The sequence below is a fragment of the Coloeus monedula genome (genome assembly GCF_965178545.1).
Source record: "Coloeus monedula genome assembly, chromosome: 6".
Lineage (NCBI taxonomy): Eukaryota > Metazoa > Chordata > Aves > Passeriformes > Corvidae > Coloeus > Coloeus monedula.
In genome coordinates, this window is record NC_138786.1 from 47656628 (window position 1) to 47669864 (window position 13237).

Here is a 13237-nt window from a genome sequence, read left to right on the forward strand (position 1 = left end):
TCATGATTTTTTTCCCCTCTCTTTCCCCGCTCCAGGCAGCGGGGTGACCTGGGGGCCGCAGCCCCGCGGAGCGCCCTCGGGCCGGCACGGAGAGCCGGCAAGGAAGTCCGGCGGAGCCCGGCCGAAGAGCGGCTCCCAGCGAGGCCGCCGCGGGCAGGCGGGGTGCCCGGGGCTGGCCCCGCGGCGGCGCGGCCCGACTGGGGCCATACGTGGGGGTTATGGGGGGACTGCCGGCGAGGCCCGTGGCGGCTGCAGCGGCGCCCCACCGGCAGACAAAAGAGCGCTGGTCACGGGCGAGCCCACGGCCGGACGAAGGCGTTTAACCCGCGGGAGCTCCGGCGGACGCGCTCCGCACACGCGCCCGCCGCGGCCGGGGGGGGGGCGCACCGGGGCGGGCCCCCCGCCCGCGCTCCCACCGCACCCGCCGCGCGGGGGGGCGCGCGCCCATTGGCCGCGGCCGCAGCCAATCAATGGCGTTGCCACGCGACCGGAGCTGCTCGGGCCGGGCGGCGCGCGCCGCGCACCCCGCCACTGCCGGCCAGGTGTCACCGGCCCGCGCGGCCCCGCGCGCCCCGCTGCACGTGCGCGCGCGTGCCCCGAGGTCCTCGCCCGGCCGCTGCCGGGACCCCCGGCGGGAACTGCTCGGGCCGGGCGCGGCCCCGCGGCGCGGGCACGGCCGGGCTCGGCGAGGTCACGGCGGCGCGCACGCCGGGCCGCGCACCAACTCCCGGCCAAGTTGTGGCGCCGGGCCGGGCCGGGCCGAGCCGGGTGGGACGGCACCGCGCCGCTCCCCGCGGCCGGTCCGCACCGCCCCGCGCAACCCCCAACAACAACAACAACAACAGCAACAACAATAACTTACCTGGCGGGGGGCGGCGGTTTCACCGCGGTCCCTTCATGGCAACGGCACAAAGTTTCATCTGACGGAGCCGGGCATGGCGCGCCCCCGCCTCAGCCCGAGCCCCGGGGGTGCCGCGGGGGTCCCGGCGCACGGGGCTCCGCAGCCTGCATGGGGCCCGCCCGCCCTACGCCCGCCCCGCGCTCCCGACGGGCAGCGGTCCGCCTCGGTGCGAGCCCGAGAGCGAGAAATTGTTTCCACTGCAAACAAAAAAGGCGACACATGACCACGGAGGGAGGGGAGAGAGGGAAAACGTGGGCTGGGCCAGCCGCGACGGGAGAAGCCGCGGAAGGGAGGGCCGCCGGCGGTGGGGGAGGGCGGTGGTTCCTGCCGGCCGGCAGCGGGGACCCGGCCGTGCCCTCCCGCAGGGCGCCCGCCCGGCGTCGGGGTCGTGCGGGGCCGGCGGGGCTGGCCGGGGGCGGGCGGGTGTCCGCGGTCGGGCGGGAGGCGCTCGGGAAGTCTCGATGCGCGGAGAATCGGCAGCCGCGGCGCTCCCACTTGTGAGAGTCTCCTTTCCCCCCACCCGGCCAGGCCGACCCCGGCTGAACCGCGATGGACACCGAGGGCACCGACGAGCCCCAGGAGCCCACGGCTTAGCACAGCGGAGCCCTGCTTGTACCTCTCCCGCAAGAGGAGCGGGGGAGGTATCTTTCAACATCTTCCCAGTGGGCAGGTAACTCCTGCCGAGGACAGGCGGACCTGCCGGCCCGGCGGCGCACACGAACGAGTCCGCCGGCCGGTGCCAGGCACCTGCCCCGCTGTGTGAGCGGGAGCCGGGACGTGCGGGGCTGTGCGGGCAGCGACAGGCGCGGGATCCCGCAGGGCGGCTCTGCCGCTGGCTCCGGGCATCGTGAAACTGCGGCCACTGCTGAGGGTCGGTCTTCCCGGTGGACAGTAGAGAACGGCGTTGCAGAAATCTGCAGTACCTGACGACGGGGGAGGGAAAAAATATTTCCTGAAGGAAATCTGCTTTAAAAGAAGGCTTGACTCAATTACGAAAAATGGTGCATTTTCCCCTCTGCTATCATTCCCTGACATAACCAGTATTAACTTGAGTAAAAACCCCTTGCCATCAGTTAAATTAATGGAAAGGAACTAACTTGATTTAAAAATAAAGAAGTTTCCCAGTCTAGACAGCACTAGTTGAACGTAGTCTCCTCTATGTTACATGCCAGATCTCAAGTAGCTTCAGTGATTTGCAGCAGAGAATTAAAGTATGGCTGTCTACCCGTAAAACAAATACATGGAATTGTTTTGTAGCTGGTCCACAAAAACCAAACATTTTCCGCTCTGGCTAAACAAGGCTTGCAGATTTAGCATACTTTAATACGGATTTTCCTTTTGCTATAGAAAATGTGTGCTGCAGAAATGCAGAAACAATATCATTTAAGTCAGAAATACAGGTATCCTTCCCACTGCAGTCCTCCCTGGACACAGAAATTGTCATTAAGCCAGGAAGGAAAACACTTCAGCTGTTTTATTTAGAAAAGTTAGGACAACTGCCTCAAGACCTTTCAGGAATTCTGCATTATTTCCCAATGGATGGCTTACCTCCTTTAATCTCTCTGACACTCACAAAATTCACCGTTTTAGATAAGAGTGGCAACCACCTCATTCTCAAAGTGCAGGGATAAGAAGCATTTCATTGATTCTCTGGAACTAGAAATTCCTGTCATAACTAGCTAAGACTTCTTTTGCCGATAGCTTTCCCTCCCCTACCCAGTGAACTGCTATTTCACATTCTTGCATATTTTCAAGAAGACACACCAGCAGCTGAATTGCAGAATGGGAAGAATACCTACCAGGCAGCAGAGTATCATTACCCACTGGCAATCCTGCCCTGTGACTCCACCAGCCTTAACACTCCAACAGTCATCAAGACCATTAGTTTACACAATTCTTATCTCATGGCCATTTGGTTTCAAACCCAAACTAAATTATCAAGCCATAACTCCACCCACCTGAATTTACTCCAAATGCTTCAGACGTTTTTCTGAGTGAATCAACATGCCTCTTTATTGGCAAGCAAGGAGATTTATTGCATTTATTATCACTTGTAAAAGTCAAGTGTCTTGAAAGACTACCAAGAAGAATTCAGCTAATGAGAAGTATTTCTGAAGTGAGAAGGGGGAAGCCTCCTGAGATGCAGGGTAGTATGCAAAGAAAATTATACCCTAAATGTATTATGTATGCATCCTATTCAGCTCAGTTCTGTTCACAATCAGTGGCTAAATTCCCCATCAATATTGGTGGAATATGACCACTTTCAGAGTTTTCTGGTTTTTCCATGGCAGGTAGGAATTTCCCCAGAGTGCACACTAAAGCTTGCATTGAAGGGCCACTGTGAGATATCTGCTGTGCAGACAGAAAAGCCAGCACGATCAAGCACAGGGGCCGGCAGCAGGTGGTGGAGGTTACGAGAGCAGGGGGACAGGCTGCCTGCTGGGTCAGAGGGCTGGCAGACCCTGCCTGGTGCCCCGTGAGAGGCAGCAGTGCAGGGCAGCCTCTCGCTGGCTCCCACTAGCCCCTGAGCTCAACAGCAACTGGAGTTGCTGACTTGCAGAGCACTAAAATACCAGCAACAAGGTAAACACTACTATCTTACCTCTTGGGAAGACTGATCCCAAACTTCTGACTGCTGGAGTATCTAATACGACTGATGTAAAAAAGGAGCACACAGCCTCACACGGCACCATTGAAAGAACATTAACTGCTGGGTTAGCGACTACAGCAGCAGCAGAACAACTAATATATGGCCATCAAGTAACTAAATACTTGCTGTAATCTCAGGCAAGCCACCAAATTTATTAGGGTGTTGATTTCCCTATTTCTGAGACAGCAATAATACTAATTCAGTTAGCAAAAGATTTGCAACACTGACAGATGAAACTGTTTGTACATCAAGACCAAAGTACTTGCCGCACTGAAGGCTGATTAGAAGTTCCAACAGTGCAGAGCTGCACTTTAGCCTTGTGGGCTAATATACAACAGTCTAATCTTTCCACTCAGATTTCAGAATACCAACTGCAGATGTTGCAGTATCTTATTTAATGAGGATTTCCAGCCATCTCCCTATACTCCTTTATCTCTTATCCTCCTCTAGATTGGAATCCCTGAAAATTTCCCACAAGCCATCAAGCACACAAGCACAGCAAGGGTCATGGGCTCACGGGCTCATCTTCCTCCCTCAATCTCCATCTCTGCTGAGAACATCTTTCTTTGCTAGTATTATGACCATGTGTCATGGTTTAACCCCAGATAGCAACTAAATACCACACAGTCACTTGCTCCCCTGCCACACACACATAGTGAGGAGAGGAATCAGAATAAAAAAACAAACAAAAAAAACCACTTATCTCAACTCATGGGTTAAGATAGGAATAGTTTCATAATTCAAACAAAATAAAAGATGATGATGATGATAGTAATAATACGCGAGAGAGAAAGAGGAATAACACCCAAGGGGAACAAATATTGCACAATACATTTGCTTACCACCTGCTGATGCCCTGATTGTCCTCCTGGCCAATTCCCCCCCAGTTTATGTACAGGGCATGATGCTCTATGGTATGGAATATCCCTTTAGCCAGTTCAGGACCCCTGTCCTGACCATGCTCTCTCCCAGCTTCTTGTGCACCTGCTCAATGTCAGAGCACAGGAAACTGAAAAGTCCTTGACTTAGGGCAAGCACTGCACAGCAATAACTAAAACATCAGTGTGATATCAACAGAGTTCTCGTATTAAATCAAAAAATACAGCACCACTGTCCCAGTCAAAAGCAGGACTTCATGTCACATGACCTTGCTAAATACTTCTACTTTCTGCCTTCTGGCCGCACCTGCCACACTTCAGCAGTCCTGCACTATTTATCCTCACCTTTAAGCCCCTCTTCCTAACTTGGTCTCCAATTACCATATCTTTATTGACTGGTGTCCTGCCAATGTTTATTCTCTCTACATCAGAGTCAGATTTCTTCCCTGAAGTCTGCTGCAAATTTGCCAGCAAAGCTTGCTCATTAGGATTTAGAATTTGACACGCAGCTGTACAAAAACCCCCTCCTAATTCTTAAGGGTCCTGATGTACTTTTCAAAGAGAGATGTGGACAGGGCTGCTGACACTTGTGATCAGACCCTCAGTGTGGGACACAGCTCAGGCCCTGACACCTGTACACTGACCATCTCATTTTGTGTCAATTCTTCTCCCATGCAGAATGACTGGCGTGTCCCCATCAGTCTTGGTATTTCTAATCTTCTGTTTTCTCTGAGGCAATGGATTTAATCTTGTACAGAGCACAAGCACATTGGACACCTTCAAGAACTTATAAAAACTAAATCATGAATACAGTATGTGTTTATTCGTTTCCTCTTTCACAACTCCTGTTCCCAGCATTCTTCTCCTGAAATATCAACACTTCTTTATTTTTAACCACAGCAGACCAGCCTGGTTTTGTTTTTGCACTATGCCTGCTTTTGGGGCAGAGAAACAGCCGTGTCTGAGTTCCTGGAACAGTACCAGAACAGTCAAGAGTCTCTGCCCTGTACAGCGGTAACACAGCTAACGGGCTGACAAACAGTGCCCTGCTACCCTGAAAGAGAGCAGCTCTGGCTTCACAGCTACTCCGAGTGCAGTTGTACCCTGCCTGCCTGTCCCAGGGCTTTTGCAAGCATGCACTCACTCCCCTTTCTTCACCCACAGCAAGCACTAAGCTATAACCTGCACATGCAATGAAGGCCCAGTTTACTCCAGCTTAACCAATAGATCTTTTGCTCATTCACTCGAGAACATGGAATCAGATTTACAAAGCATTTTCCCAACCTTGCATTTAATTACTCTTCAAGTTCTCATTTTCCCCAGCAAGTGAAACCCAACGGAAACAGAACTGAATCTGTGAGAAAAGGAGCTCCAATACAAAGCTTTGTCAGAAGTGTGAGCAAACAAAACTATCTATGGCATTTCTGTTTCACAGGCTAAAGTAAAATTAATTTCTCCCAATAAAATCCACAGTTTTTATTAACTAACTCCTTTATAAATTAATGTATGCACATTTGCAATGTTATTGTAGTAACACTTGCTTGCAGCTTCTAGGAAAATGAGTATACTTAGTGCTAAAATTATACACAGCTGAGAAGCTACCAGCAATTGTGTTTCAGTACATGAGCATGGTGGGAGGAGAGCATCATGCATGCTCATTTGTCCTACATATATTTGTTAAAATGGGTCCATATGAGAGATGCTTTCACAGTGTAATTACCCAGCACACAAGGACCCCAAGCACAAACCTAGCTTATAATGGGAAAGGGAAGCTTCGGCCAGTGCACCTTATTTAGTAGCCTAATCAGTGGAAAGCAAAATGTTGCTGGGATAAACCTATCTTTACTGGAGTCTTCTGCTATGATGGCTATATTGGTCTGAACTCACCTAACTAAATCAGTTAGTACATTAACTGTAAAACAAGCCAGTATTTCTGGTGCAGTTGCAGTGTTCAAAGAGGCTGAAAAATGAAAGAACTGTTTTCTGGAGTTTGGTGCTCAGACTCTGCTACCTGTTGTAAAGGTGTAATGCCACAAGATGTGGCCTGGCGCATCTCAACATCAGTATTCACCACTTGGCAGATTAAAAACTTACAAGTAATCAGCAGAACCAGAAATCAACTGTATTTTTGTTCTCAAAAGCAGCATGGAGGAAAAGCAGCAGTTAACACTGCAGACAAGTAAAGATCAGAAGTTTTGGGGGAAAACTACAATGGAGAAGCATGTTCTTTTTATAAAGCTCCCGAACTGCATTTCCAAGTGGAATTTCTAAAACTAAGACAAAATTATTTCAAGTCAACATCTCAAACTCTGCCTCAGCTTTCCTGAATACAAATGGTCCATTTCATCAATAATTTTATGAATTTGTCCTTTATTTGTGTATCTAGGCATGCAAAATTAAGTTGCAACAGGACCTCACTGGTAGTGAAGTCTGCGTTCACATCTCATCAACTGAAGTTCTCGGCAACTGACACCAAACATAGTTTACCATCACTAGTGCTGTGAGCCAGAAAGCAATTATTCTCCTCTGACCATTTGCTTGTGCCAGGTGCATTTCCTAGCCACAACTACACTTGTGGGAGTACCAGCTTGATTTCCAGCTCTTTGCAGCACAGGATATTCCAGGGTCCCTTCCTCTCCTCAATACTTGGCTCTACTCTTCCTGTACATTTCTTGAACACTGTTCCCGGAGGAAATCCTGTCAAATGCAGATTCCCAGATTGTGACAACACAGAGACAACTACGAGAGCCTGTATGAGGTGGCGCAGGGATGAAGCACAAGCATGGCTGTGCTGACCTACAGTTGTGTCTGCAAAGAGATGCTGAAAGGGTGCAGGTTGTGGGAAACACACAAGGTGCCATAAAATGAATAAGCAGACTTTTATCCTTGGTGGTTTTTTAGTGCTACAGACCAGCCCACCAAAAGCACCAGGGAGCGAGGAATGAAAAGCAATGAAAAACTGCAGTGGAAGGACTAAAAAGAGTCAGTGCCATCTGCAGACAGGTTCTATGTTGTCCTGTGCTCCCCTCCACAGCCACAAGTGAGGTGGCCTCCAAGGCTGAACCGGAGAGCAGCCACCAGGCAGAGCAGGTAAGCAGATTTTGGGAGGAAGGAAGAAAGCTGGCACAGAAAAACAGCACAGCTGAAGTACCCACATCCCAGCAGCAACTTCCGTGGCCAGAGAACCACCCCTCTGGCTGCTACATTCATGTCCTGATGTGGGTTTCCCTGCAAGCAGCTTTTGGCTTCTCTACGGTGACAAGAGTGCGTTATTATTATGGACTGACTTATTCACTGGGACATTAATTTCTGCCGGGCCTTTTGGCACTGCCCCAGTCTTTCTGGCAACAGATAACTTCAGTGAGCAGCTGCATTGATCTGGGAGGTATGTTGCATCTGGTACCTCACAGACTTTTTGCAAGAAAATTTCACATTCCACAGGTTTCTCACAGGGATGCCACAAGGACGGGGTGGGCCTCAGCTGCCAAAGCACTATGAAATAATCTTGGGAATGTTTTTCTCTTTAAATCTGCAGTCTTGCAAACATTGATAGTTGAGCCCTTTTCTTGGGTTCAGCTAGTTCCAGCACAGTTTAGTTCCATAAGCATTTCAAGGACAAAAAAATGTTATGGCTATGTTGTGGTTTAACCCCAGCCAGCACCTAGGTACCATGCACATGCTCACTCACTCCTCCCACCCCCGGCGGGACGGGAAGGAGAATTGCAAAAAGGTAAAACCTATGAGTTAAGAACAGCCTAATAAGTGAAATAAAGTACAATATTATATTAATGATAGTAGTGAAAAGAGAGATATGAGAGAGGGAGAGAGAGAAATAAATCCCAAGATGGACACACAAATGATGGACAATACAATTGCTCACCACCTGCTGAGTGATGCCCAGCCCATCCCCCTGCAGTGATCAGCCCTTCCCAGCCAATTCCCCCAGTTTATATACTGGGCGTGATGCTCTTTGATATGGAATATCCCTTTGGCCAGTTGCAGTCAGCTGTCCTGGCTATGCTCTCTCCCAGCTTCTTGTGCACCTGCTTGCTGGCAGAGCATGGGAAACCAAAAAGCCCTTGACTTAGGGTAAGCACTGCACAGCAACAACTAAACCAGCAGCATGTTATCAATGTCATTCTCATAATAAATCCAAAACACAGCATTATAACAGCTACTAGTAAGAAAATTAACTCCATCACAGCCAAAATCAAGACAGGCTATAACAAAATTTTTAAGAACATTCAAGGAGGAAGGTCATTTTTATTGCTTGTATGCAAGTAGAGGGTTTTACCTGTTCCACATCACCTGTCACATAATCTTCAGTATTCTTTTCCACAACAAAAAAAAAAAAAAACCCCAACATGAAAACAACACAATATCAAATCAAACATCACATGCAAGAAAAAAGAAATAAGCTATCCCTGGAAAAAGCCCAGCAGGTTATCAGACCACTGCTGGGCACCAGAGTTGGGGTTTCAGCAGCAGACGGACCAGTCGGGGCTGTGCCAGCACAAACCAGGCAGCCGCCGAGCCGTCCTTCTGTCGTGCCTGTGAACAGAAGACCCATGTAATGACAACCACAAAACTCACTTAAGCTCTGAAAAGGTGACTAATGAGCTCATTCATGCTGCCTATAAATTATTCACTACAACACTGAACCCACTCAAGACAAATGGCAAAGCAAACTTTAAATACAGGGAGCAGCAGCCTCCTGTGTTGTCAGCTTCTGCCTGTAAAACTTTTTGCAATGCAACAGACACTTCACTTGCTTCTGCCCCCTTGTTAAAATCACTCAAATGTTTAGACCTTCTTTTCCATTGCCCCTAGCAGAGTTAAAGCAGCTGCAGCTCCTACATATTTGTTTTGCCAGTGCCAAGTCTTTTTCTTTAGTAGTTCCAGGTAATGACAAAGCACTATACATAGCTTTAAATTACATTCTTCAGAAATTAAAGTCTGACCTCAAAATGAAGGCCAAGTCTAAAGAAGTAAGAAGACAATAGCATATGCATGTTTAATGAGAAGCAGCCCATCTCCAGAGCCTGCACTTATTGACACTTCTGTGAACATCTATAATTTGTGCCAAAATGAAAGCACAGGTCTTAAAAAAACAGTTTCATTTCTTAGGTGCTGGTCCAAAAAAGCTTCTGACATGTTTAGAAACAGTCCATTCGTAAGAATGCTTTTGTTATCCTGTTTAGTGTGAAATAAGAGGCAGGTAGTGGTTGGATGTTACCAGCACGAGGGGTGGAGTTTGCTGCTGTGGTGGCTGGAACAGGCATTTACTCTCTTCAAACACTACTACCTTTTTCATAAGATAAATTACTCACACCATTTATAAGTTAACTTTAGTAACTTGTTGCGGGTTGAACTAGCAAGACAGAGTGAACTACAGAGTGACACTGAAGACAATGTCTTATATGATGTGTCTGATCTTCAGTGAGAAAACATTACTTGCACCTCTGGTTACACAATCAACTCCAAAGGTCGGGAACAACTAGATAAAAGGGAAAGCCAGGAATTACATAGCTAAAGTCCAGTAGGGTATAAAGTAAGGTAAAGTGTGGGAGACATAAGGCAACATCAAGGTGATATTTAAACACAAGAAAAGAGAAATGGCTAGCAAAGGAAGTTTGCAAATGAAATGAGTATTGCAGATTTCACTAATCACTCTCTTTCTTCCAAACTGTCACTGTTGTAACTAAGCAGACTGAGAAATTCTGCACTGTTTGAAGACAAAGACTTTCCCACCTACGAACAACTATGTGACTAGTCTTCACTTATTTAAATCCATGATTCTGAAATCACCAGAGATGCACAGAAACCATGTTGCCCTGTTAGTACTGCTCTTTAAAATGGCTATTAGAAAAACGCAAACACAAGACAGCAATGGAGCAGCCTACACCACATAGCATGCACGTTGACTTAACAAAAGCCGTTGTGTTTTAACCCCAGCCAGCAGCTAAGTCCTACACAGCTACTTGCTCACTGCCCCCAGCCCCAACTGGAATGGGAAGGAAAAGTGGAAAAAAGTAAAGCTCAAGAGTTAAGCACAATTTAATGACTGAAATAAAGATAATAACAACAACAACAATAAAAATAACAGATGAACAACTGATGCACAATACAATTGCTCACCACCTGCTAACTGATGCCCAGCCCGCACTCCTGCAGTGATCAGCCCCTGCCAGCCATCTCCCCCCATACTGAACATGATGTTTGATGGCATGGAATATCCCTTTGGCCCATTTGGGTCACCTGTCCTGGCTGTGTTCCCTTCCAGTTTATTTCTGGCCCTGCTCACTGGCAGAGCATGAGAAACTGAAAAGTCCTTGACTTAGGGTAAGCACGGCACAGCAACACTTAAAACATCAGTGTATTATCAATATTACTCTCATATTAAATCCAAAACACAGACCTCTACCAGCTACTAGAAAGAAATTAACTCTATCCCAGCTGACACCAGGACAAAATCTCTCCACCTGGTGAGATCCCTATGCCGCCTGTAACTGAAGGGTGTTGCCAAAGGGCTACATTGAAACCACAGACCCCACTAACTTGCCTGGCAAGGGGCATCCGCCTCCCAGTTCCAGCAGTGGGAAACAGTGGCACTTCCTGCAGCTGGCTCCCCACACCCTGCTCTTCATTTCCCTAATGAGGCCCAGCAGTGATGCCAGTTTTGCCCAAGGCATGATTTGGTCTAAATAATAACAAACTACAGTTGGCTACATAATCAGAGGAATGCCAGATCTGGGGGAGGATCAGCAAACAAACTGGCGGTACAGCTTTTAACTGCGTGCAACAAAGTCAATACTTGGCTACAAGTGTCAGTGAATCTCTCGACTGGTCAATGCCACTACTCTTGTTGAGAGTGACCTGGACGACTTTGACCTAAGAGGTTACCTGGGAGGGTTCCTGAGATACCGGTCTCAGCAAACTCCTGCGAGACTCCCGTGCCATGATAGCGCACACAGCCAGCACCGGCTAACGCTGACCGCCACCTTGGGGCCAGCTGATGCCGCTGAGGCAAAGGCAGCTGGATTATGCTGGGTACCAGGGCAAATGCAGCCCAATCCAAAGACACTCTGTGGCTATTACCTCTACTGGAAAACTCCTGCTACTCCTCCTTCCTCTTAGCTCTCCAAACAACATAATTTCACAGCTCTCAAGACCCCAGTGTATGCCAATCAGTGGGGAACATTGGGCTACTCTGTGACTTGGTCATATTATTACAACAAACTGTAGGTATTTCTTACCAGCAATCAGAAAATTCAGATGTTCACAAAGCAAAAAACTCATGGATTCAACAAATAGGAAAAACTGTGGCACCTTTAAATTGCATAATGCTCACCTCCTTATAAAAGAAATTGCCTCCCTGCTCATCCATTACCATGCACAGGTCCCAGTCCAAAAAGAGCCAAGATTTATATGCTCCAGTGATTACAGGGTAGCCACTTTGCCGAGTGAGAAAATCTGTAAGTGCTGACCAGATGAGGCCAGAGAGTACACGTACCACCCTTACTTTTATGTATTTCTGTCCATTGTCACAACCTCTACTGTGGATGCTGAAAAGCTAGAAGCAGAGAAACTCTCCAACTTTCTGCCACCATCCTGTGAAAGTCTTGCTTTTCTCACACAGGCTAACTGAAAACAGTGAAGAGGTTTTTGTAAACCAAGACTCTATCTTGCACCTGTTGTTTGCTATGCACAGTCTGTTGATACTGACTGAGGAAAATATTTTGAAATGGGTGTTATAGGGTCTTAGCCAATCACTCTGGGAGGTGGATTGTCAAGGGACAAGTGGCCTCATGCCATTCAAGCGAACCAAGTTAAATAAATGAGTTTGTAATTTATTAAATAATTCTATTCTTCCTGGACTGAACTTACGTCATTATTCTCGCCATCCCTGGTACAACAGCGACACTCTACAATATTGGAGAAGGCAAAACAAATGGACTGAAACAAGCACTGCCATCAGTAACTTACTACCTGTTCTTCTGCTACAGCTCTGGTCTTCCATGCTTTTTGTACACAGCCAGGGTTGACTCTGAATTCTCATACACCACATCAGATTTAGGGTGCCAGAGACATCCTGCACCCACATGTCAAGTGTGGGTCTGCAACTGGGCCCTTGGTGATACATGTATTCATGTGTGTGAATGCACACCATGGCAAGTGTGTGCTCAGCTCTGTTCAAGACTAGGTTTTTAGTTGTCAAGTACTCAAAGGGGGTCCTTACTGAAGTTAATGGGTTCCACTTGAGCAGTTTCTTCTCTCATAGCTCAGGCAGATGGAATAAAATCTTGAAACTGGCCAGGTGGAAATTTAGGCCTGTGCTCACCTTACTGAGTGGGAAGTGTGATGCTGGTGCCTGCAGAGTCCTTAGGGAGCTGGGCTGAAGCTGTCCTTAGGTACCCTGGTGCTCTGTGGCTCTGTGCACTATTTGACTGCATCCTTGGATTCACGCCAGTGCTAATCAGCATCCAACCCTGTACCTTTATTTCTTCCTTACCTCCCTGTCACATAACTCCATTTAATGTTTACTGTAAGATTTGAAGAAGTCAGTCAGAGCAAAGCTCCTCTTGCCCATATCCTGGTTCCAGCCATGTCCTAAGGAAGAACAGGGCAAATGCACAGCAATACTCTGCAGCATTCTCCTGTACTTCCAGAGACCTGGTGCTTAAAAGCTGAAGCTAAAAACGCAATCAGATGTTGTGCTATGCTGTAAACCCAAAGATATTTTTTATTCTACCGCCTATCAAAAAGGTTCCTGTAAGCTTCAGCATCAACAACAGCCTGTAGCAAGAA

At 48.0% G+C, this 13237-nt stretch overlaps 1 protein-coding gene across 9 annotated transcripts in view; it reads right to left on the reverse strand.

Annotated features, from left to right (window-relative positions):
* The window catches only part of FOXN3 (forkhead box N3), a 212251-nt gene that overhangs the window by 138133 nt on the left and 60881 nt on the right, over positions 1-13237 (reverse strand). The window contains exon 1 of one of the 9 annotated variants that reach the window (XM_082284247.1): positions 863-1043. The exons of the other annotated variants lie outside the window; for them this stretch is intronic. The gene's annotated coding sequence lies outside the window, so the exon portion shown is untranslated. Of the gene's footprint in view, positions 1-862; positions 1044-13237 lie in introns of those variants that run through there. 9 annotated transcript variants of the gene reach the window in all.